This window comes from Varanus komodoensis, unplaced genomic scaffold (genome assembly GCF_004798865.1).
Source record: "Varanus komodoensis strain SLA01 unplaced genomic scaffold, ASM479886v1 scaffold7_1, whole genome shotgun sequence".
Taxonomy (NCBI): domain Eukaryota; kingdom Metazoa; phylum Chordata; class Lepidosauria; order Squamata; family Varanidae; genus Varanus; species Varanus komodoensis.
In genome coordinates, this window is record NW_025336479.1 from 4,217,782 (window position 1) to 4,239,742 (window position 21,961).

General features: G+C 39.0%; 1 protein-coding gene across 3 annotated transcripts in view; it reads right to left on the bottom strand.

The window, feature by feature from the left end:
- TNRC6C (trinucleotide repeat containing adaptor 6C) overlaps window positions 1–21,961 on the bottom strand; it is a 96,253-nt gene that overhangs the window by 72,885 nt on the left and 1,407 nt on the right. The window lies entirely within an intron of this gene.

The following is a 21,961-nucleotide window of genomic DNA, read 5'->3' on the forward strand; positions in this document are numbered from 1 at the left end:
ACACTGACTTTGTTTAAATCTCTGCAGCTGCTTGAAAGAAGAAACATTTCCTGGATTTTTAATTGGAATGAAATCAGAGCCAGATTCCCACCGCGGTAATGTTATCCAAGAACAATGAAGTATCAAACAGAGAAAAGCTTGTATGAATTTTTTTTCACTGTAACCCACTAAGGTCAATATATAGAGAGAAATGAAATAGAATAAATGACGAGAAACTGTAACATATTTTTATCCACAACTATGAAATTAACCTCCTCAAGCAGCAGAATTTTGCTCTAACTGTTTAGCTTCTGAAAAGTTTTCAAGCTCTCAGTAGATCAGATTGTGGGTGTTTACTAAAAGCAGTCTGGGGTGAAAATTACCTAGTTTACCACTTTCATTACATTGCAGGGGGGAAACACACATTTGGTGTAATTTAAATACAGTGCTTGAAGACATTTTCACATAATTGTCTACTTCGTACTTAATCTGAGCGATTGGAAATTAGGTCTTTTTTTCAATCTACTGAACATGAGTTAAGCAAAGCCTCAAATAAAAATAAAAACAAAATCCAAGTCAATTGATTTTGTTTTAGTGTACACAGTATAGAATCCAAGTAGTTTTCCCTAGTAAATCAACAGAATCTGACAATTATCTAGAGCGACTTGGGTCTAGGACAGATTTAAATTTTTACAGATAGGAATGTTATCCATAGAAATAACAATCCAAAAGATTTTTGTAACATTTGATATCACAAGTTTGCCCTATTGTTACCTTACCTTTTTCATTTCTAATTTCCAACAAGTTCATTTTGTACAGTTAACCATAATAATATAGTCACTTTGTGGGTCCAAGAGCCCATACTAGATGAAGTACCCCTCTCCCAGCTGCTCTGTGCTCACTTCATGTGTGGACTGCACTGTCTGCATTTGCCAACTGGGCACAGAGAGTTGCCTTTCTGTTTGCATGTATGCAACACAACATTACACTACACAAAACTTATTTATATTAATAACATTTGCTCAAAATAGTGCACATTCTGATGGGAGAATCTACACTTTGGAATACCAAATTTTCCAATATATTCTAGCTTTTTTCTTTTTGTTTGTAGAATGCCAAAACTGTGGATGGAGCTCTACGTAAACAATGAACATAATGCCCTATGCCATGTCAAAGAGTCAGTGCACAAGTGAAGGCTGCAATCCTGTACATACATACCTGGGAATAAGTCCTACTGAGCTGATTTCATTGGGGCTTATGTGTAGGTACACATGCAAAGGGCTGCAGAGTAAGTTTTTCTTTTTAAAAATGTTCTAATTAACTTCTGAGGTTACCTTATGTGTAGGTCTTTGCTGATTCAATATTTTCTCCTCCATCTGTAAGTTCATTAAGTTAGCCATTCTTCACAAAATGAACATGTCTACTTGTTCTGTAGTAAATGCATTAAAGCACTGTGTTACCATTACAAGCTCGGAGACCTTTATTCCGTAGTTACTCCAAAGAAAAATAAACTTTCCCTTGGACAATTCTCATCTTACAATCTTCTCTTCAGTGAAAGCCATTTGTTTGCAGGAGACTGTGCTTCTTTAGGCTTTGAAACAGAAGATACTGCAAATATCCATTTCACCCAAAGTAAAAGGCTAGTGTTTATAGCAAAAATATTATAAATCTTAGATCTCTGTACAGACTTTCTGGACAGGAAACCAAAATTACAGCACAACTTATTCAAAGGTGAATTCTGTGTCATCACGCTAGGTCTTTGTTGTCTGGTTTTCCTCATTCCAACCTATTCACTTATTTATATTAGCCATGTGCACACATCCTAGTCATAATGTATGTCTTAGACCTGCCCTCCAGATTTCTATCAGACATGTCACACATGCTAATCTTGCCTGAAGTAATGAGGCCAAACTCACTTAGTTTGCACCAGATTCTGGCATGGAATGATTGAATAAGTGGGAGGGGGTGCTAGCTACACAATGCAATTGGCAGCTTCCAGTGAGTTATCAGAACAACTTAGAGAGTACAGAGCACTAGTTAAACAAATAAACAAACAAATGCTGATTTTTTTGTCTAGGAAATTCACCAATTTCAAGCACAGAGCTAAGGAAGTCTTTGCAGATATTGGTTAAGAGTTCTAAAGAAAAAATATATTAAAATATCAGAAAAACACACAGTAAATAAAAAATGGTGTTCTTAACAAAGAAATTAATATAGCAAGGGAGAACTGAGATCAATTATTTTATTTTGCACAGCAGCAGCCTAGAAAAGGTAAGTATCAGAGCACAATGAAAAGGAAGGCTAGCTTTTCCTACAGGGATTGTAAAAATGGCAAACACTGCTAAGAAGGAAAATGCTAAATTGTGCTACATTAATAGAGGTACTGCTTTCAAATCATGTGAAGTACTAGTTCCCCTCCACTCAGCACTGGTTAGGCATCTTCTTGAGTGCTATGTTCAGTTCTGGGAACCACAGTTTAAGAAAGGTACAGACAGACTGGAAAGGGATCAGAGGAGGGCAAAACAAAGATAAGCAGACTGGAAATAAAGCTCTATGAAGGAAGACTGAAATAACTGGACATATTTAAGCTTGACAAGAGAATATTAAGGGGAAATATGACTTAACTCTTCAAGTACTTGAAAGGTTGTCACAAAGAGGAAGGCCAGGATTTCTTCTTGATCATCCCAGAACACAGGACATGGAATAATAGGATCAAGTTACTGGCAGTCAGATTCCAACTGAGCAATGGAACCAATTACCTAGACAGGTGGTGGGTTCCCCCAGACTGGAGGCATTCAAGATGCAGATGGACAGCCATCTGTTGGAGATGCTTTAACCTGGAATCATGCATTAAGCAGCAGGTTGGACCTGATGGCCTTATTGGCCCCTTACAATTCTATGGCTCAATGATGAGAATTTAAGTTTCCTCTTCAAGTAAAAAGACACTTCAAAGAAGCAACAATTTTAGTTTTTAAAAAACAGGAAATGAGAGGTGCTATTTTTAAAATTATTTCAACGTCTAAGTAGGCAAAATGCAATTTTACTTCTTTTATCCATACTCCATTTTAAAAACAGGCAGCTGATTCAAAGGTTTGGTTTGGAAATAAAATGCAGACTCTTGTTTAGTGTTATGTGAATGAGTTTACACAAGCCTTGAACTTACACATATCCTCACCCTCTTGTTCCCCAGAAGCATCTGCTTCCAGTTTTCGATGAACTAAATTCTCCATTTTGTCTAAATTCAGTTATTGAACAAGCCAGTTTCATGACCCTGACTCTGGCTTATATGAAATAACCTTTCCATAAACTAACCTGAGTTCTTGTGAATTTCAACATGTCCTTATCTTCTCTATCATATTTGAAATGCACAGGTATGTAGCAATTTCAAATGCAACTTAACCTGCTTTTAACAATCCTATGAGAGAATAGGGAGAAAATTAGGTGGAAGAACTGCCTTTCTGTGCAGGAAGGATAGAGACTGGGGTGTCTGGAGGGGAAGGATAATTTTTAAATAATTCTGGTAATTGTCTTTCTTTTTCAAGTTCCAGCCCATTGATTCCAGAAGGAAGGAAATGAATTACACAGTTCCAGGCTTACTTTTTCCCTTACTCTGGGGTATGTCAGGGGTACAGGAAAGCTTTAGATCCTGTGGTTCTATAGGCTTTCTTGGTATGCCCATAGAATGCATCCTTTTCTTCTCCCTGAAATAGGCATTTATATGTCAGTTATTGGCTACAAAAATTTCCAAAACCTTATAAAGGTTTACAAGATTGATCTCCTTTTCTACTGTGCATATCTCTCTTCACCCTCACAGAAGGAGATCCTATGGCCCTTGATGTCCTCCCAGGGACCACAGGATTGCAACCTTATTTGATGAAATGGCACTGTAGCAGACATTTGTCTCTTTTATCAACATCAATATGATTCCATTATAATTTCATTTTGTTTAAATATATGTTGCAGCTTCATTGTAGACTCTGCTATTTCAGCTAGTCTTACAAAGCTTTCACTATACTGAAGGAGTCAAACTGACTGAGGTCCCTCAGGAAACAAATTTCATCCCTCTCATTTATAGGTGTACTGCTGTTTGGAAAGATAAAACGTCTACTCACTATTAGATTCTGCAAAGCCAGCAATCCAATACATTATGGAGCAAATATGAAGGTGTTTTTCTGTAGCCTTTCTACTTTTTAGAGTCTGCAAAATAGATTCATGCTTATCTGTACCCTAAACCTCAATTTAAATATTTCTCTCTTCTAATCTTTGAGGAAACCCAATGAGTTGCCAGCTATGCTGGCTGAAGTAATAGCTACACTTCCTGTGACAAATGACAACTAAACCCTAATAGAAACCTTTTGAGGTAACTATTTAATATTGCTCAGCCACATGGCTTGGGACCACAGGAAACTGAAGGAGTTTTTTCAGAATTTCGAGAGATGCTTTGTGCCACAGATGGGTCACATCACCCTGTACGTGCACATGTGGACAACTAAAAACAAACAAATGAAAGCAAAAAGAAAAAACCCTCCAAATGTGTACACAAATTGATGTTGCTCTCCTGGATTAAATGCACTCAAAAAGTTTTTCAAAGATGTTTCCTCAGCATAGGGTCACATTATTTAAAGTTACAAGTCTGCATTATTTAAAATTAATCCTCAAAAGTATAAAATAAGGGCCACAGTGCTCCTAAACTCTTTGCCTATGCATTTCACTGGCATAACAGTTAGTTTCAACATCAGTGTCACTGACACTCTAATGAATAGTTTTTATTCAATCTCCTGAAAGACTCAATATTATACAGGCATGCAAACACATCAGAGTCCTACTTTTTCATCTAACTCTATGCAAAAAAGTACCCAAAGATGACATTTTTTATCCGTGATAATGGAATTACTATATCTTCCTCTCCCTAACACTAAGAACAGCAACCTGACATATAACTGAGTTCAATGTCAACATTATTTTTATTATTTTTTACATACTTTAAACCTATGTCTTCTTAAATCAAGGGTCCTCAAACTACGGCCCGGGGGCTGGATCTGGCCCGCCTCAGAGGTTTTCACCACGCCGTGGGCACATCTGTGGTGGCTTGCTCGTGAGGAGATCATTTTGGACTCACTAGGAGAAAACGATCTCCAAGCGAGCAAGCCGCTGCATTGCACGCCCACCGCTGAATCATGGCATGTGCCTGCCCCCGCCTCGCCTCCCCTCGCCATGTGTGCCTGCCCACGCCGCACCCCCGCGCTGGCCCACACGCTCCGCCAGCACCTTTCCGGCCCGTACCCAGCACCAGCACCTTTCAACTGGCCCCCTAGTTTGAGGACCCCTGTCTTAAATATTGATGGTAGTTGAACTAATTTGTTTTTGGTGCCACTTTGCTTCTAGTAAACTATTCTACCAGGATATATTTATTTTTTTAAAGAAAAAATATCCTTGTTAACAATGTTATATTACAAATAAAACCTACATTTCAGCCTTACAACAAAAATGTACAATTTCTTAGGTGCCTTAGAAAGGCATAATAATTAGGATTTTAAAAATGTAAATGTATTTAAATATAATCAATCAGTTAAAAGCCATAAAATAATTTTAAAAATCTAATCAGTTGAAAGCACTGGTTAGGAATAGGAGGTAATCAGCCTACTAAGAATTAACATCCTTAAAAATTATTTATGGGAACTAATATTTTCCAGTAACCTACAGGAGAGTTCTGAATGAACTCTGATAATACAAAAACACAGCCGTCTTTCAAAGTCATTAAGACACAGGGAGCCATTTAATAATAATAATAAAAAGTCTTCCTGCCAAAAATAAAGTTCACCTGATTATGGAATTTGGAAGGGAGGAATTCAGCTACACCACCAAGATAAATTAAAACCTTACAGATCAGAAATGGCTTGGTTCCAAATTACCCTGCTGCTTTGGATAGCAAGTATTACAATGATTTGCATAAGGTATTTTAAAGTAACAAAGCATCATATTGTAGCACATACTAAAATAAAATCCTTTACATGCAATTTCATAACAGTCTTCACATCAAGCTAAGCAGCTGTGGAGATTTGCTACAGCATTGTGGGAAAATGCCTACTGCTCTGAGTGAACGCATTAGCTTTGCTAATGCTTGCTTTACTGTAGCCATTCCAACAACTGACTTGTATGCTGTCAATTGTTTGAGAGTACTTTTCTTGATCTAAGTGATACTTTTTGGAAGTTATCGTTTTCTTCTGACTATATAAGCCACACTCTCACAGATACAATGGACAAACTTCATGGGATGAAAGCATACAAAATGGCAGAGGCTATGGTCAGTGGTGGCTGACTAGAACACTAAAATGCTGTGCACCATACATTTAATCAGCCCCAAGGGCCAATCTGCCAATCTGCCAAAAGACCTTGCCAGTTACACAAGAGGCAGCCTGTCTACCCTTTCACCTGATGATAATATATTGCCATGACTGTTGTCATTTAAGCAGCTGTTTGAGATACAGAAAATGAAATCTAGTCTAGTGTCATGATGAGCAAATCAGTCTGTTTCTTGAGTATTACACTGTTTATATTTAAGTGACAGTACTTAATATGCCATTTCAGTTTCCAAATAACACTCAAGACCTGAAGACTTTTAAAAAATAAATACAGCCACAACGGATTAAGATATAAAGAGAATGCAAATGTGGATTTTAAGATATGAAACAATATTGCCTTGGATTTTTGTGATAGATACCTATTTGTAATACAATGGAAAAGCTCCCACATCCTAAACAAATTGCTTGCTGCTTATAATCATTCCATACTTAATGGCATCTAACTTCTTAATCCAATTTTAGAGAAACAAATCCAATAATTACTTACATATGCTTTTTAATGATTACAATCTCAGAGGAATCCCAACTCTACACAAAAGCATTAAGAAATTGTATATGGATTTTATTAATGCAACGAATGGGATCAGTCACCCAGATTTCAATTACTACAAAAGCTTTTAAGCACATTTCTGCAACAGGAAAGAATGCGTACAGAAGTGAGAGAAACTGCTTAAGCCCTACAGCATTGATTTTTGGACTTTCAGTCTCCTAACTAACATTGAACACTGCACTATGATTCCTTCTGTTCCAAATTAGCAGCCCCTCTCACCCACCCATCATACACTTGTTCACTGAGAAGGGAAAGGAAAGGTGCAATACAAGGCAACATTCTGGAAAAGGAACAGTTAAACCCAGCATTGCATTCTTGGCTGCTGCTGTGACAGGATTTATTTACAGCTTCCATTAACACAGCAGCTCCATTACAAAGTGCTGTATGTGAGAAGAATTTTTTATTATACAATGTAAGGGCCTTTCTGCATTAAACATAGCATGCAAATGTATTCCCCCCCCCACCTTTCCGTAATTGGTTTGGGTCATTGTTTGATAGGTTTATGAATTCATTACAGGAAACAGATGGATCTCATAAATCAGAGCTATTCATCCAGCCAATCAAATGGGCATTTCCCCCCCCCTCATCTCTTTCACCCACTCCAACCTTAATGAAGCCACTTCCTTCTTGCCCCCCAAAATTGTGTGCACATAGAGTGTGGAGAAAGATGTTGTTCAACAGGAAACGGAAACAGGAAAATCCTTTTAAAAATAAAACCAAGAAGAAGTGCATCCACATGGAGTATTCCCATACTGAAGCTAGATTCAAAGAAAATAACTTACCCTTGGTCAGCTGAAACACCGGAACTAAAGCAGAAAGGATAAGGTGTTCTGCTTGTTAAGAAGTTCTATTTTTAAGGGCAAGAAAACAGTTGGGTTTTCCTTTAGGAAAACAGTTTCTCATAATGGAAATGCTTATTCTCCCCCCACCCCATATTCCACTTTCAAATGGTGAATTTTTATTCAGAAAATTACTTCCTTTGTCTACTAAACTCTCAAGTTTGGCAACAGTGACATCTGCTGGTAAAAGTGAAGGTATCACAAAGGTTACATAAGGCATAACAATTAAGTGCTAAGCAGGTCTCAACTGTGTCTTACCCACAGAAAATTCCAAATCATATTTAAAATGAACATTTATATTTGATGGCAAATAATTTGATTCATACCACATTTCAGTGTAAGCACTGCTTTTAAAAAAAGATCAAGGGCTGTAAAAACATGCCCAACCCTGTATTTTAACAATTTCAACTGATTACAACCCTCATCTCTTTCTCTCATATAGTACCACCAAAAGGTCATTAGCCTGTTCCAATTTGCACAATGAAGCTTTACACTTTCATCCCAAGCATACTGTGTGAAGACAGTATCACTGATTCAAAAGACACTTATTTTACTTACTAATGTGATAACATTTTGTTTAGGGCACAATCCTGTCTCCTCCCAACATCATCTAGAAGGGCACAGGATTCCCTGGAGTCCCCACCTGATCTCCTGCAGTACAACTACACCTTGGAGAGGGAAAAAGGGGGTATGCTGGGGGGGGGGGAGGAACGGGGCAGGGAGGGATTGCGGGCTTACACTGATTCCAATCAGCATCCCGGCCACCTTCCTTTCCACTCCTTGGCACAAAATCTAAACTGCTGGGAACAGCTGCCTTGAGAAAATACCTGGCTTGATGTGGTAGGGGAGATCTGCTTCCCATCTAAGTTTTGCTGCTGTGCCTTCCTAGCATACTATACTCTATTACAATATGTCACTCAAAGCCAGGGCCAAAATGGTTCTTAAGCTAAATAGCAACATTGGAGACTTAGAATGGACATAATTACCTTGTCTCCCTTGTCTTTTTTGCAGCACAAGGAGTGCGATCTACTGCTGATTAGGAAGAATTGGCCCAGACTGTCCAAAGTTGCTCACCCCTGCTCTAAGCAATGGTTGCAGGCTTAAGAATACTGCCTTTTGAATGTTGCCTTTAGAAAAGATGTTACATTAAAAGTGTGTGTGTGTATGCACACACGCAATTCAGCTCTTCTATCTGTGAGGACTGGCATTAGGAAATGGACTTTTAAGCATTTTCATACAAGGTTTTCACTTAAAAGTTCTCTGTAACCTAACATTTCCAATGGATTAGCTGAGTTATGCAACCTTTTTATTCACTGCGATGGGTAGTGATTGCCCCCCACTAAGCATCCAATTAGTAAAGTACACCTACAGAGGCAAGAAATAGAAATATGCTGGCAGAAGAGCACCAGTGCTGAAGATTTTAGTATAACCAAAATGATCACACCTGAAAAATGTGATTTTTGATTTAAACACAGTTATTATCTTTTCAGGTTGGTAACTCTATGCTGAAATTGCACAACCCTGCAAATACATCTTGGTTATGAGCTATAACTAATCTAAGAGGCATCCTCTCTTTGCTATATATGGGTTTATTTACAGAATGATGTCTTTTTAGTTTGATCCCACACACACATACAACATACAGACTATTCTGTCTTTGGGTCTTAAATCAGAGGGACAATGCACCAGATTAGCCTGTTCTCATCTGAATACCTTTTAATGGGCCTCAAGGTGTGAAACATAATTTATTCTGGAAGCGCACACCAAGACATATGATCATCAAATGAAGTTGGTAGATAACTACCCATCCTAAATGGCTATTATAAAACAGTGAAATTTATTTGCCATCTATTCAGCAGCTTTTGATTCAGACAAATTAATCCCTAATTTTGGTGCCAGGGAAGCTGCTTGAAAATATGTCATCCAGAAAGAATTTAAAACCATCAGTGGGATACCAACGTTTTATGGGGAAGCCATGGTAACTTATAGGCTCTACAATGAGAGACTCACAAATCACATTTTTCAGACTGAGCATTTCCTATCACTCTACAAATTATACATTTTCACTTGAATCTACCGCTCATCCTCCCTCAAGCATATAAATATGAGTACATTAAGAATAGAATTTAATGTGTTGCACTTTAATTTTGAGAGCCTTAAACATTCTGCTTTTACATATAATTTTCTATGCTAACAGCTTCTCTTAAAAATGGGCTTCTTAAAATTCCCTAGAGATGCTTCTACCTCACTATCTATATGGAATCTTCACAGAATGTATAGATCCAGGGAAGCTATCTAGGAACAAAACTTAACCGTTCCCTTCTTTGTTAACTTGTTTTAGCTTTCATGATAGCAGATTTCTTGTCCCCTCATTAATATCTGTCCTTATAGAAAGAGGTGCCAATCCTTGACACAGCCTTCAGAATGCTGGTATACAGGATCAGATTCTGCTTCAAGAAAATCACTGAGAAACCTTTCTCTCAATGTGAATTGTGCCAAGAAGGCTACAGAAAACCAATGACCATTCCAGAGAAGCAGTCCTTTACTTATTATACTTTTTATCCCACCATTTTTTCCTGCAAGGTGGCTTATATAATCTTTCTTTTCCCCAATTTGTCCTCACAACAACCTATGAGGTAAACTAGGGTGAGAGTCAATGCCTGGCCCGAAGTCATCCAGTGAGTTTCATGGTTGGGTGAGGACTAGATACAGATCCCCTGTATCTCAATCTAACACTCTGGAATTATATGTTCCTAACAACCCACCCCACTAGTTGTATCTGACCAGTGTGCAATGCCTCATAATGTGCATCATAGCAGTAAAAGAAAGTCAAGTAAAAGATACCAGGTCCCAGCCAGAAAGAAAATGCTGAGTATTCTTAACTAATATGGCAGTTTGACAAGGAGATGCACAAATGTAATAGAAAGCAATACATCCTTGTTTACTAGTTGACTCAAGCCAAAATGTTGTTCGACTCTAAATCAGTGATCAGTAAACTAATTTTCAAAACAGTCACGCCTTGAAATGAAAATAGGCTAAAGAGCCAAGCAATATTGTTTATACCAATTAACTAAACCACTCTTATGTGAGCCAAAGGTTAACTTAGCTCCCCCGCCCCTTCAGGAGTGACTTTAGCAGAGGCCTCCCCTTTGTGCAATTCTGTGCTATTTCATTTGCCTAGGTTTTGACACAAACACACAAAACTTAGCAGCTGAGGTCACTAAGAGAACTCCTACAAAACCTCTATGAAGCACACACTATGAGCAGAATAAAAGAACCCTTTGATTATGTCTCAAAGTGAACAGATGAGGGATAAAATATAAAGAGTTCTCTTTGCCTGTGCCTGAACTCAATCAGAGGAAATCAGCTCATGAGTTTAATAAAGGGCTGACCTTTGGAATTAAGGACTAGGCTAAGGACCAGAGTGAACCCTCAGGCTTGCTTATCACTACTCTAGAATAAACGTGCACAAAACACATTCCCACCCCATCCAACCCCAGTCAGCTTTCAGCATGACAAGAGTTGCTCCCATCCCTATTGTATGTAAACCCCAGTGGTCACTTGGCTTCTGGTTGAAAGCATGAAGATAGCTATTGCAGTTTGCAAATTGGAGGGCTTAGATATACAGACTGCAATACTATTTTTGACTTACGAGTTGTTCAGGGGTTAATGACTTCATCATATTCCTCAACCTTCAGTTATTTTGACCAACATGTTGGAGAAGAGAGATTTTGTCATGTATCATCGAAATCAAAAGGTGCTCCTTCTTAGAATCATAAAATAGCAGAGCTGCAAGGGGCCTATAAGGCTATTAAGTCCAACCCCTCAATGCAGGACTCCAGTCTAAAGCATTCCTGACAGATAGCTGTCCAACTGACTCTTGAATGTCTCCAGCCCACTATCTCCCTAGGTAATTGGTTCTACTGCTGCACTGCTGGAACAGTCAGGAAGTTTTTCCTGATGTCTAGCTGCTATCTGGTTTCCTGTAACTTAAGGCTGTTACGCTTTGTCCTGCACCCTGAGATGATTCAGAAGACTTCTTGGACCTCCTCTGTGTGACAGCCTTCCAAGCATTTGAAAGTGCTATTATATCTCCTCTCAGTCATCTGTTTGCAAGGCTTAAACATACCCACTTCTTTCAAGCTCTCCTCCCAGGGCTTTGTTTCCAGTCTCTCCTTTGAACTTTTTCCATTCCTCTGCATCTCTATTGAAAAGTATAAGCTTTATTTCCATTAATGTAGACCAATAGTTATTTATGCATTTAGTTTGGCATCACACCCACTAGGTGGCCAATATAACATTTGCAGCCGCATCATATTGTTGGCCCATGCTCAATCTGTGATCTACAACAATTCCAAGATCCTTCTCACTTGTAGTATTGTTGAGCCAAGTATCTTCTATTTTTTGAGAATTTGCTCCCTTACTCCTTATGAGTATAAAACTTGATATTTGTCTCTACTGAATTTCATTCTGTTGCGCCAGAGCTCCAGGCTATTAAGTTCATTTTGAATTATGTTGTGTCTTCCAGGGTATTAACTATCCCACCTAATTTTGTGTCATCAGCAAATCTGATAAGCATTTCCTGCACCTCCTCCTCAAAGTCATTCACAGAAATGTTAAAGAGCACTGGTCCCAGGACTGAACCCTGTGGTACCCTGCTTGTAACTTCTCCCTAGTATGAGAAAGTGCCATTGAGCTCTCTCTGTGTCCAGTTCTGTAGCCAACTGGGGATCCACCTCATAGTTGTTCCTCCCAGCCTTCTTTTATCTAGTTTCCTGATCAAAATATCAAGGGCACTTTGTCAAAAGCTTTGCTGAAGTCAAGATATATGATGTTCACAACATTCCCACAGTTCACAAGGGAGGTTACCTGATTGCAGGTTACCCCTGTGATACTGGGGCTGACCCTGCATAGCTTTACAACCCTTTGAAAGGGCCTCATGTAGGAGTAAACACCTCCTACATCAGAAGGTTTCTTACATGCTTCCTTTTAGCAAAGAATCATGATTTGAATGTTTGTTGGTTTGATACTTGGAGTTTTTTAAAATTACTAATCTGATATGAAACTAATTTGACCTTTCCTTTATAAAGAGATGCTACCAATAATGAATAGGTTTTTATATTTTGTTTGCTTTTTTTCATTTTTGTTGTGAAGTGCTCCGAGTATAGCATATACAGAAAATCCATATACAAATTAAGTGACCAACACTGACTCAATGGATGGTAAACAGTGCTTAGGCCAGTTGAGTTGCTGTCTTTAAAAAAATCCCCTTCCTCCAAATTGCTAACAATATACTTCAGATATCAGATAGCAAACAAGCCCCTTACTCTTGCTATCCTGTGGGACTAGAGGTAGATTAATGCAGAATCAGTGGTATGATATAGAAAAATAAGTTTAATTTTAGAGCACCTCACCCTATCACCTCTAATAAAAAGAATGCAAAATTCCAGTTTAAGTTGCCCAGAGCAAAGATAAAGATGAAAAGGGCAAGAAATATTATTTTCATTGAAAGGCAAAATTATGATTCTCCAGGCCCAATTGTTATTCTTACATTTTAAAAAAATGAGGACAGTATTTTGGGTTGTTTTTTCTTTGAAAATCATCTCTAACACATAGTTGCCACATGGAAGACCATTTGGAAAAAAGATCAACTATTCCTGTACCCAGATACTTTTTCCATTACAAATATTAGTGACACATGGATTAAAGGGAAATGGTAATGAAAAGTAAGCTGTGTGTTTGTTTTTAAATAGTGTAACTTAGATGGCACAACCAAGTCTAACAGCTACATGTTTCCTACAAGCACTTCAACCTTTCTTTCATGTCACATGTCCTAGAGAGTGCAGAAGATGAATTCAACATGCACCACTCTATGCTATACCAAAGGACCAAATTCTTCAGTTTCCTCTTGCTCTAGAATGCATGACTATACTTTACCTTGGTTACAGTCTCTAGAATCTACTCTCGAGTTTGCTCGCCTATAGCTAGTCCTTTAGTGTAGCCAGACTATGTACAGATAAAGAAAAATCTGGTGAAAATCTAATAATGAAAAAGAGAGTGGGCTTACTCATCAGTACTGACTGGGTTCACACAGCACAAGGAATTCTCAGTGGTTACCACAGTTCATGTTTTTTTACACCAATGTATCTGACAGATGGTCAGGATCGTGGTAGTAACTTTCCTCCCTCCCACCATCTCTTTCCCTCTCATTCTTCCAGGTGGTATTATTTGAGTCCCCCATAGGGAGGAAAGAGGATCCCCTCTTTGACAGTCATGATTGCTAGCAGAATTCAGTTTGCAATGACTATGAAGCAGTCTCCGTTACACAAATAGGGCTCATATGCTGATCAGAGAGGACTGTTGGGGCAGGGGGTGTGGGTACCTGATTCACACTCAGGCAAAAGGGGGAGATCATCTGGCAGATGTTATAGAAAGGAAGACTCTTGCTAAGATGATTCCTTGGCTGACCCCCAGCACACCTTGCATGCACAAGGGAGGAGAATCAGCTGAGCAGTGGTACCTGGTTGGAAATACACACAATCACTGTGGGGAGGAGAATCGACTGGGCAGTGGGTGCCCAGCTGGGGACAGCACTATTCAGTTGATACTTCCACTCATCCCCATTTCTTGCTTCCACTTGCCAGAAAGGCATAGCCAAGCCAGGCCCACCTGAAAGCCTTTCTTGCAGCCAGTAACAATGAGGGGAAGGTGGCATTTTACTCCTTTCTTACTCCTGCTTGCCAGATAAGGGTCTTCTACCCAGCAGCCCCCCAAGCACCTTTCTTATGAGCAGCAAAAAGGAGATGCTTACCCTCTGAACTTGTTCCCACATGCCACAGAGGCAATCTTAACCTGTTATCTTGGGGACACCTCTCTGGAAACAAGAATGGGGGCACTGGGAAAATTGGCTGAGAGGCACAACTCCCAGCCAGACACTGCTACTCAGCTGATTCTCATCCCTCCCAGGCAGTGTGCAGGAAGAGAGCAGGGGAATCAGCTGAGTGGCACAGCTCACAACACTGAGGCACCACCCAGATGATGCTCAGATTTCCCTCCAGTACTCCCAGGCGGCACTGGGAGGGGAATCAGCTGAACAGTGCTAGAAAGTAGGGGAACGAATAAGCCATATCCATGGCTGCCAATATCTGCAGTCAATTCAACACCTACTTGTACTCATAGTATCAGAAGCTTCTAAAAGATCTAGTAGGAAGAATAGGGCATAATATCCCTTGCCAATCTTTAGAAATTGCCAGAAAGGGCCATAAGTTATGTTTCAACACTGCACCCAGACTGGAAATACAAACTGGAATAGACTGAAGAACTCCAAAAGGCCAAAGGGATTGCAAGTGCAAGCCAACTCATTATCTTGACCCAAAATGTGTTTGCTATGCGTCCAACTCACATAATTAGAAAGCTGTCTGCATCCCCAATCTCCTTCACTATACAGGTGTATTACAAGTGAACATGATCAAAATAAACAACAAAATGCACTACTCCCATACTGTACATTCTGTCTATATGCTGGTTTAAAAAGCTCCAGCAAACTATAAGCATTTTGATCTGTAATGCAAAGAACAACCCTATCACACAGAGCACATTTCGGATCAGACGTGTTAGACACTTAATGTCTGGAGTAATTTTCCTATATGTGGCCATGAACTGTAACTGAAATGTTTTAAATTGTAATTAGCCCCAGTACAAGCACAAACTCATTCTCGTCTTCTACTCTCTCACTTGAGCTGTATCAGCTTTCACTTATAGCTCTGCACTCTGTGCTACTAGAACAGGGCCAGAAGACACCTAAGCACAGCTACGTTCATTGTCATAGTCAGCGTTCTGCATTATTCTACAACATTCTACTGTACTAAGTTCATCTATGTAATAAGTCTTTGCATTCTCGGTGCCATCCTTGAAGCAACTTGGACATACTAGTCAGTACAGCTGCACATCATCTAGGAGTCTTATACATGATTCAGTCTGGACCCTTAACACAAAGGGACACATTCTGCAATGGAGCCAAGTGTGTATATAGCATTAAAAGTCAAAGGGTTTGTCAAAATTGGAATTTGTTCTATTTAATTTCACATTTTCCTTCTTTTATCCCAGCTATAGACTTTCATGTATTTTTGATACACATTTTTGATTTTCAAAATTGCAGGGTTGGGGTTTTTAATGCTTTTAATTCACAGTAACAGTAAATTTATATAATAGCACCTGGAAAAGAGGAGAACTTTGACGCAGGATTGTGAAACAGCTGATTTCCTGGATATTTCAAGTTCAGATTCTACTAACAGAAATTAACAAAGAATCTGTGGTGGATAGATGCATGGATGCAGTTGCTATGAGGAAAAGGTAGAGAGTTATACAGAACAATGAAACTCTTTCCCTCCTCCAAAATGTACTCACACAATTATGAGCCTTCCTCCAAAACCAAAAGACCCAGCAATGTAATTTACCAAAAAAAAAAAAAAAAAAAAAAGAGGTAATGTGAAACTTGGAAGTTCTCGGGATGCTGAATCCTGCACTCTTTCTTAAAGGAGTTGGAAGTATGCCATCCCTGTTAAACCTAAATGTGCGAACACTCCTTTGCACCAAACAAAGTCAAATGCCTCTGCCTCAAGGCAAATTTAAAGACCATAGAAACACATACCTTCCTATACTATAAAGAAATTATAAAAGCTATTTCTGTGTGGCATCAAATCAAGTCCCTTGACCAGCAGAATGAACTGCTGATGAACTGAATCCCCTACCCTTAAACAGCCTCCCCAAATATGTTCTGGAGGGTGTTCTAGGGGATCATTTTCAGCATCTTTGTGTGGCAAGCAGGCTTGCATGTGGGAGGAGAAGGGAAACACCTGCTGTGTAGCACTGGATTTAACTTTCTGATACCATTGCAAGCACAGCAATTCAATTTTTGTTGGATTCCAAAGCACTTGCATATATATTTGGTCCTTCACCAGTCATGGGACAAAAAACTGAAGAACATGGCAGCAGCTTGATCCACTTCTGAATGTGTAAATTCTAACTGATAGTTGGTCACTTAGCACATCACCATTTTGAACCTGCTGCTGCCAAAGCTGGGGAAACTGTCATATAGGTGCTTGTTTTAGCAGTGGTTCTACGTTAAAACATTCTTGAGAGATGTCAGGGCAAACCTAAAGCAGAGAAAAGGCCAGGAACAGGCATTCAGTTCCCTGGGCATATGATGCCTCTAAGAATATAGGTCAACTTTTATGATAAATTTGGGCACGTGTAACATAGCCTGGATATTTTACCAAGTACAATCAGTTGGATACACTTGGGGGGAGGGATCAGATTTTTGAGACAGGCATGGAAGCCAACACTAATTATCCTAAATATAGCTTGAAGCTCATCTAGAAAATAGATTTCATACAACATTCTCCTCTAAAACTGAAAACATAAGAAAGGGAGGGCTCAGTGCAATACTGCAGCTACATCAAAGCTGCTGTTGTAATCTACCTCTCTGACCATTCCAATCAAATTATGGAATTTGGTGCAGATAGGTCTTTAGGGTTCTTTTTTTTTGCCTTTTTAAATAAAATCCTTCCAAAATATCTTTATTTTAGATAGAGAGATCCACAGTAAGTTCTGTTAAAGCCCTTAATACATACCTGATAGACCATGGATTGAGTTCATAAAGAATCTCTGCTGATTACCACTGCCCACATTCTCTGCTGGCTAAAGCACTTTTAAAAGCAGAGACATTCTCTGCCTAAAAGAGAAAACTTGGAATGATACAGTACCAGGAGTGCTTGTCATTAATTCAGCGGAAGCCTAACAGAATTTTATGTCTGCAGGGCCATCATACATTAATGACATATATGGGAAGGAGCATTTAAATTATTCAGGAACACTAGGAATGCAGATCCAGCAGTTTTTAGATTTCTCAACTGCTGTACCAAAAAACAACAACCTCCCTCCCCCACGCTCACATACACAAACACAAGCTGGGCAGATTTAGTTCTTCAATCACTGTCTGATGAAAACAAGCCACACTCCTTTCAATTTGTTGCACACATAACAATGGAACCTTCTGTCAATGTATCCAGTCTTTTACATGGCCAGCAAGCCTTCAAAGGTATATTTGCTAAATCTTCTGGGCAATTTCAGCAATTATAAACATATAAACAAGCGGCTTCCTCTAAAAACACCAAAGAGACCAGAAGAGGCATAGAGCAAACAGATTCCATATGTCTGTGTTTACTGACTAACAACAACAGTGCCAGTGTGCAGTGCTGGCTTATTCTATTTGTTGTTTTAGTTGACAGCTCTTGCTTGAGCACCCATCACCATGGCAACTCTGCACAACTCACAATGCACCCAAACGAACTCAGAGCTAAATTAACTTATTGCATGTCACCAATGAGAAATGACTGTTCAGAGGTAATTTTCTGTACTAATATGTAATAGAGTTAACTCTCTAAATTGAATTAAATTAATTAAATGCCACTCCCAGTAAATCAGATTCTATTACATCAATGTTAAAATAAATTAAATGTTTTATTAAAACCACTAATAATATTATGCTATTACTTCATTCATTCAAAATTCTGTACAGTTGATTTTAGACACATGCATGCTTTGCACTAAGCAGGAACGTAACTAACTGGAATAGTCTGCATTTGTTACAGCATTGCTTATAGCAAGGTATGACAAGTGGAAAAGAGGGCAAGTTGGTTTCACTAAATCTGTTCATCATATAATATCACTATACACATTTTAGTCAACCTTAGCTTATGACTCAATATTTCTAAAACTGAGGGTGATCTTCAAAAGCATTACTGTTTTGTACTAGAACTAACACAAAAAATCCCTACACCCACTCTAGTTTAGATGAACAAGTAAGTAAAATATCAAGAACATCTTTTGACAAAAGTGACAATTTTTGCTGGGGGTCATCCAGAAGCCAGTTAAGTCTAGAGCACACAATTTTAACAAGTACAGAAAATTAGCAGCAATTTAAAAAATGGAAATAACACACAGTGTTAATAAATGTATCCTTACAACATTCTGGCTTTCTCGTTACATGTTAACATTCCATAACAAAAGAATTGGGAGTCATTACTGACAAGAGTCAAAAGCCATTTGTTCAGCAGACCCTATGTCAAGAATTATTAGGAAGTACTTGGAATACTATATCAAATTGTGGCTGCCCCATCTCAGAATGAGCAAAAGAACCGGAAGAGATACATAACATCTGGGCAAAGCAAAGGAAAACCTCCCTATCAGAGCCACTTGTTCTGAACAATCTAAAACAAGGATCCCTTGCAAACAGCAGAGGGAGCACACACGACTGTTACACCTATCTTGATCCTACTCATTCTGCTGTTGCTTCAACAGGAGGGAAACACAGTGCTCATTTCAAGGGACAGAAGAATAATTATTTTCATAAAGTGAACACATTTGGCTTTTAGGGCACCACAAAAATATTTTGGATTTATCTAAATTCCAAATAGGACACAAAACAAAATGCTGCAGGATGGATTGCTCCTGCTCAGGGTTCTAGCCAGCTAGCCAAACCTCTTCGAATACTCCACTCCAATTGTTTGCATCCCTGCCTTTCTTCTTTACTTCCCCATCAAACATAGCCATATGTAAAGAAACATTTCCCTTTAAAAAACATGATCCTTCTCTGCTCATTACATCAGTGTATTGTAAAGAAAAAGACAGCTGCTCAACACAAGAGTTGCAACCTTGGATTTTCATGTACAAGCAGTATGTTAAAGACTGCCCAATCACCCCTGATCCCTTTAGAATGAAAAAACATGGAAAAACCAGACTTCTGGTTTGTCTGTTCCTACAAAAGCAAGAAAAATAAACCAACAACAAACCATAACAAAGTTTTATTTGGTTGGGTTTTTTTGGAGGGGGGAGGTGCTTGGTGGGGGAAATGCAAGCCAGAGATCTGGGTTCACACATCATGGTAAACAAACCACAGGCCAAAGCCTTTTGGTTTCTTTAGCTACCCTAGCTTAGAGCAGGAAAAACAACATGGAAAAAGTCAGTGCATGTGTGTGTGTGTGTGTGTCTGTACTGAGGCATTTATATGCAGGGCTTTTTTTGTCATAGAACGCACCAGAACTGCGCCTTTTTTTCAATGGATTTTAGGAAGTGGTTTTGAACTTTGAACGGAGTAACAGATCAGCAGCAAACATCATTAACATAGTGCCTGCAGGCTGCTATTGTGTCTGCTCTCTGCTATCTGATAGTGAGAGATAGCTGGCTGCTCGCTGCTGCTTGGGATTGGTGTGTGTGCTTACTGCCAGCGGGGACGGGAGTTCCGGCACTTTTTTTTTTTAAACAAAAAAAGCACTGTTTATATGTATTTACAAAACAGTAAGTTGAAAGATGCCCTAGGAATGAACATACAAGCTTTAAAATATGCCTGTTATTATAGGAAGTGTGGCCTCACATGTGGAACTGAATTCTCACAAGGTCTTCACTGATTTTTCTCATTCCATAGATGACTAGCAAGAGCCCACAGTCGATACAACAAGTCCTTATGAGTATATGCAGCTGAAAAATCACAGTGTGCCTAAAATAATCTCTCCAAGACCTGTGCATTGCAACCTCTTTTGTTTTCCAGTATCACCATTGGAGGGATGTAGTTATCAGAAGCTGCTCTTTGTATATTGGCAGTAATCCTACTAGAAGACAGATTACTGGTTAGTTCAAGATCCCAAACCCAACCCCTTGCCAAAATAAAATGGATTTTCCAAAACTATTGTGATTTCTAAAATTTCAACTCTTTGGGCATATCACAGCTGGTGTGGCTTAATAAAGTGCACTAAGCAAAGCACATTAAGGCAGAAAAAGTCTTTTATTGCACAGTGAAGTATACACTGTGGACGGATAAATAACCATAAAGCAGCAGGAAGCTTGATCACAACTACCTCAACTATTGTTCAGTAGTTGGACTAAATTTATATTCTAGCCAGCATAGTGCTATTCTGTGCGATTGATTTTCATGAATGACCTTTTGGCCTGACACAAACCAGCAAGCCCTCTCTGCAAATCACTGAAGTCAGAGCTGCTTTTCCTTCAAAATATGAAAGAAGGTAGGCATAGTATTTTGCTTAATTCAATTCATCAAACAAAACAGAGGAAACGTGGGAAAAAGCAAGGATGTAGTCTCTACCAGGATCATTGGAGGATTTGTGAGAGCCAACTTATTGAATCTACTACTCCTATTATGCCACAAGGGAATCTCAACTAAAGCTTTTAAGCTCTAAATGTAACTAGAGTGTGGGGGACAAAATGATTCCCACATTTTTCACAAACTGAGGTCCCATTTGAATGTTAAACATTGGGCAAAAATCTGATATTAAACCTGAAAAGGTACACAGTCACCTTCCGTTAAAGAAATTGAATAGTACTTTCAGTGCATTCCTCAAAGAAATAAGTAGCGGGAGAGCTCACCTAAGTAGGAGAGGGAGCACTGAGCAGCAGGGGCAGGTAGAAGGTAAACTGGGATCCTATGAAAGATCACGGAGTGATTTCCAGTAGAACTCCAGGGATTTCTGACTCCCAACTGTTTAACATTGGCTCTAACAAAATAGCCTAATTTGAATGTAATGACAAATCATAGTTAAGTATTGCTTGTTAAAGAACTGTTGTTGAATTGTGCGTCACTGTGTCACCCTACACTATGGTTTCACTCTGTGTTGGTAACACTGAACAATTCAGAAAGAGAACCTATAGTTTGCTATTGAGTTGTGACCTATGGCTGATAACCCAAAGATAAACCATAGTGCAGGGGCTGTATAAAATGACAACCCATTATTCAACAACAGCCCATATTCAACCCCTAGGTGGTCAATGACTCTCTTCTCACATCCTTAATTAGATTACTAAAATAAAGAAAGTTTGGCGTAGCCAGGAATTGATTTATGCTCACAGGATTCCAGACACAAAGTACATTCTACAAGCCTGAAGCCTATCCTACTTCTACTATACAGTGTTACTAAGAAAGCAACAGTGACAAAGTTTAAGAAGCCACATTTTTGGCTATTCTGCACAATCCAACATATAATCCACACGCAGTGTGTTGTGTGTGGTTGCTCTGTTTTCTGTTTTTTGCTAGCCCTCCAGAGACTTTAGGATTGGCCGGTATCTAAAAATTATATAAAAATATAATTAATAAAATAAGCCATAATGGCTTGCTGAGAGCCAGTGTGGTGTAGTGGTTAAGAGCATGGGACTGGGACTCA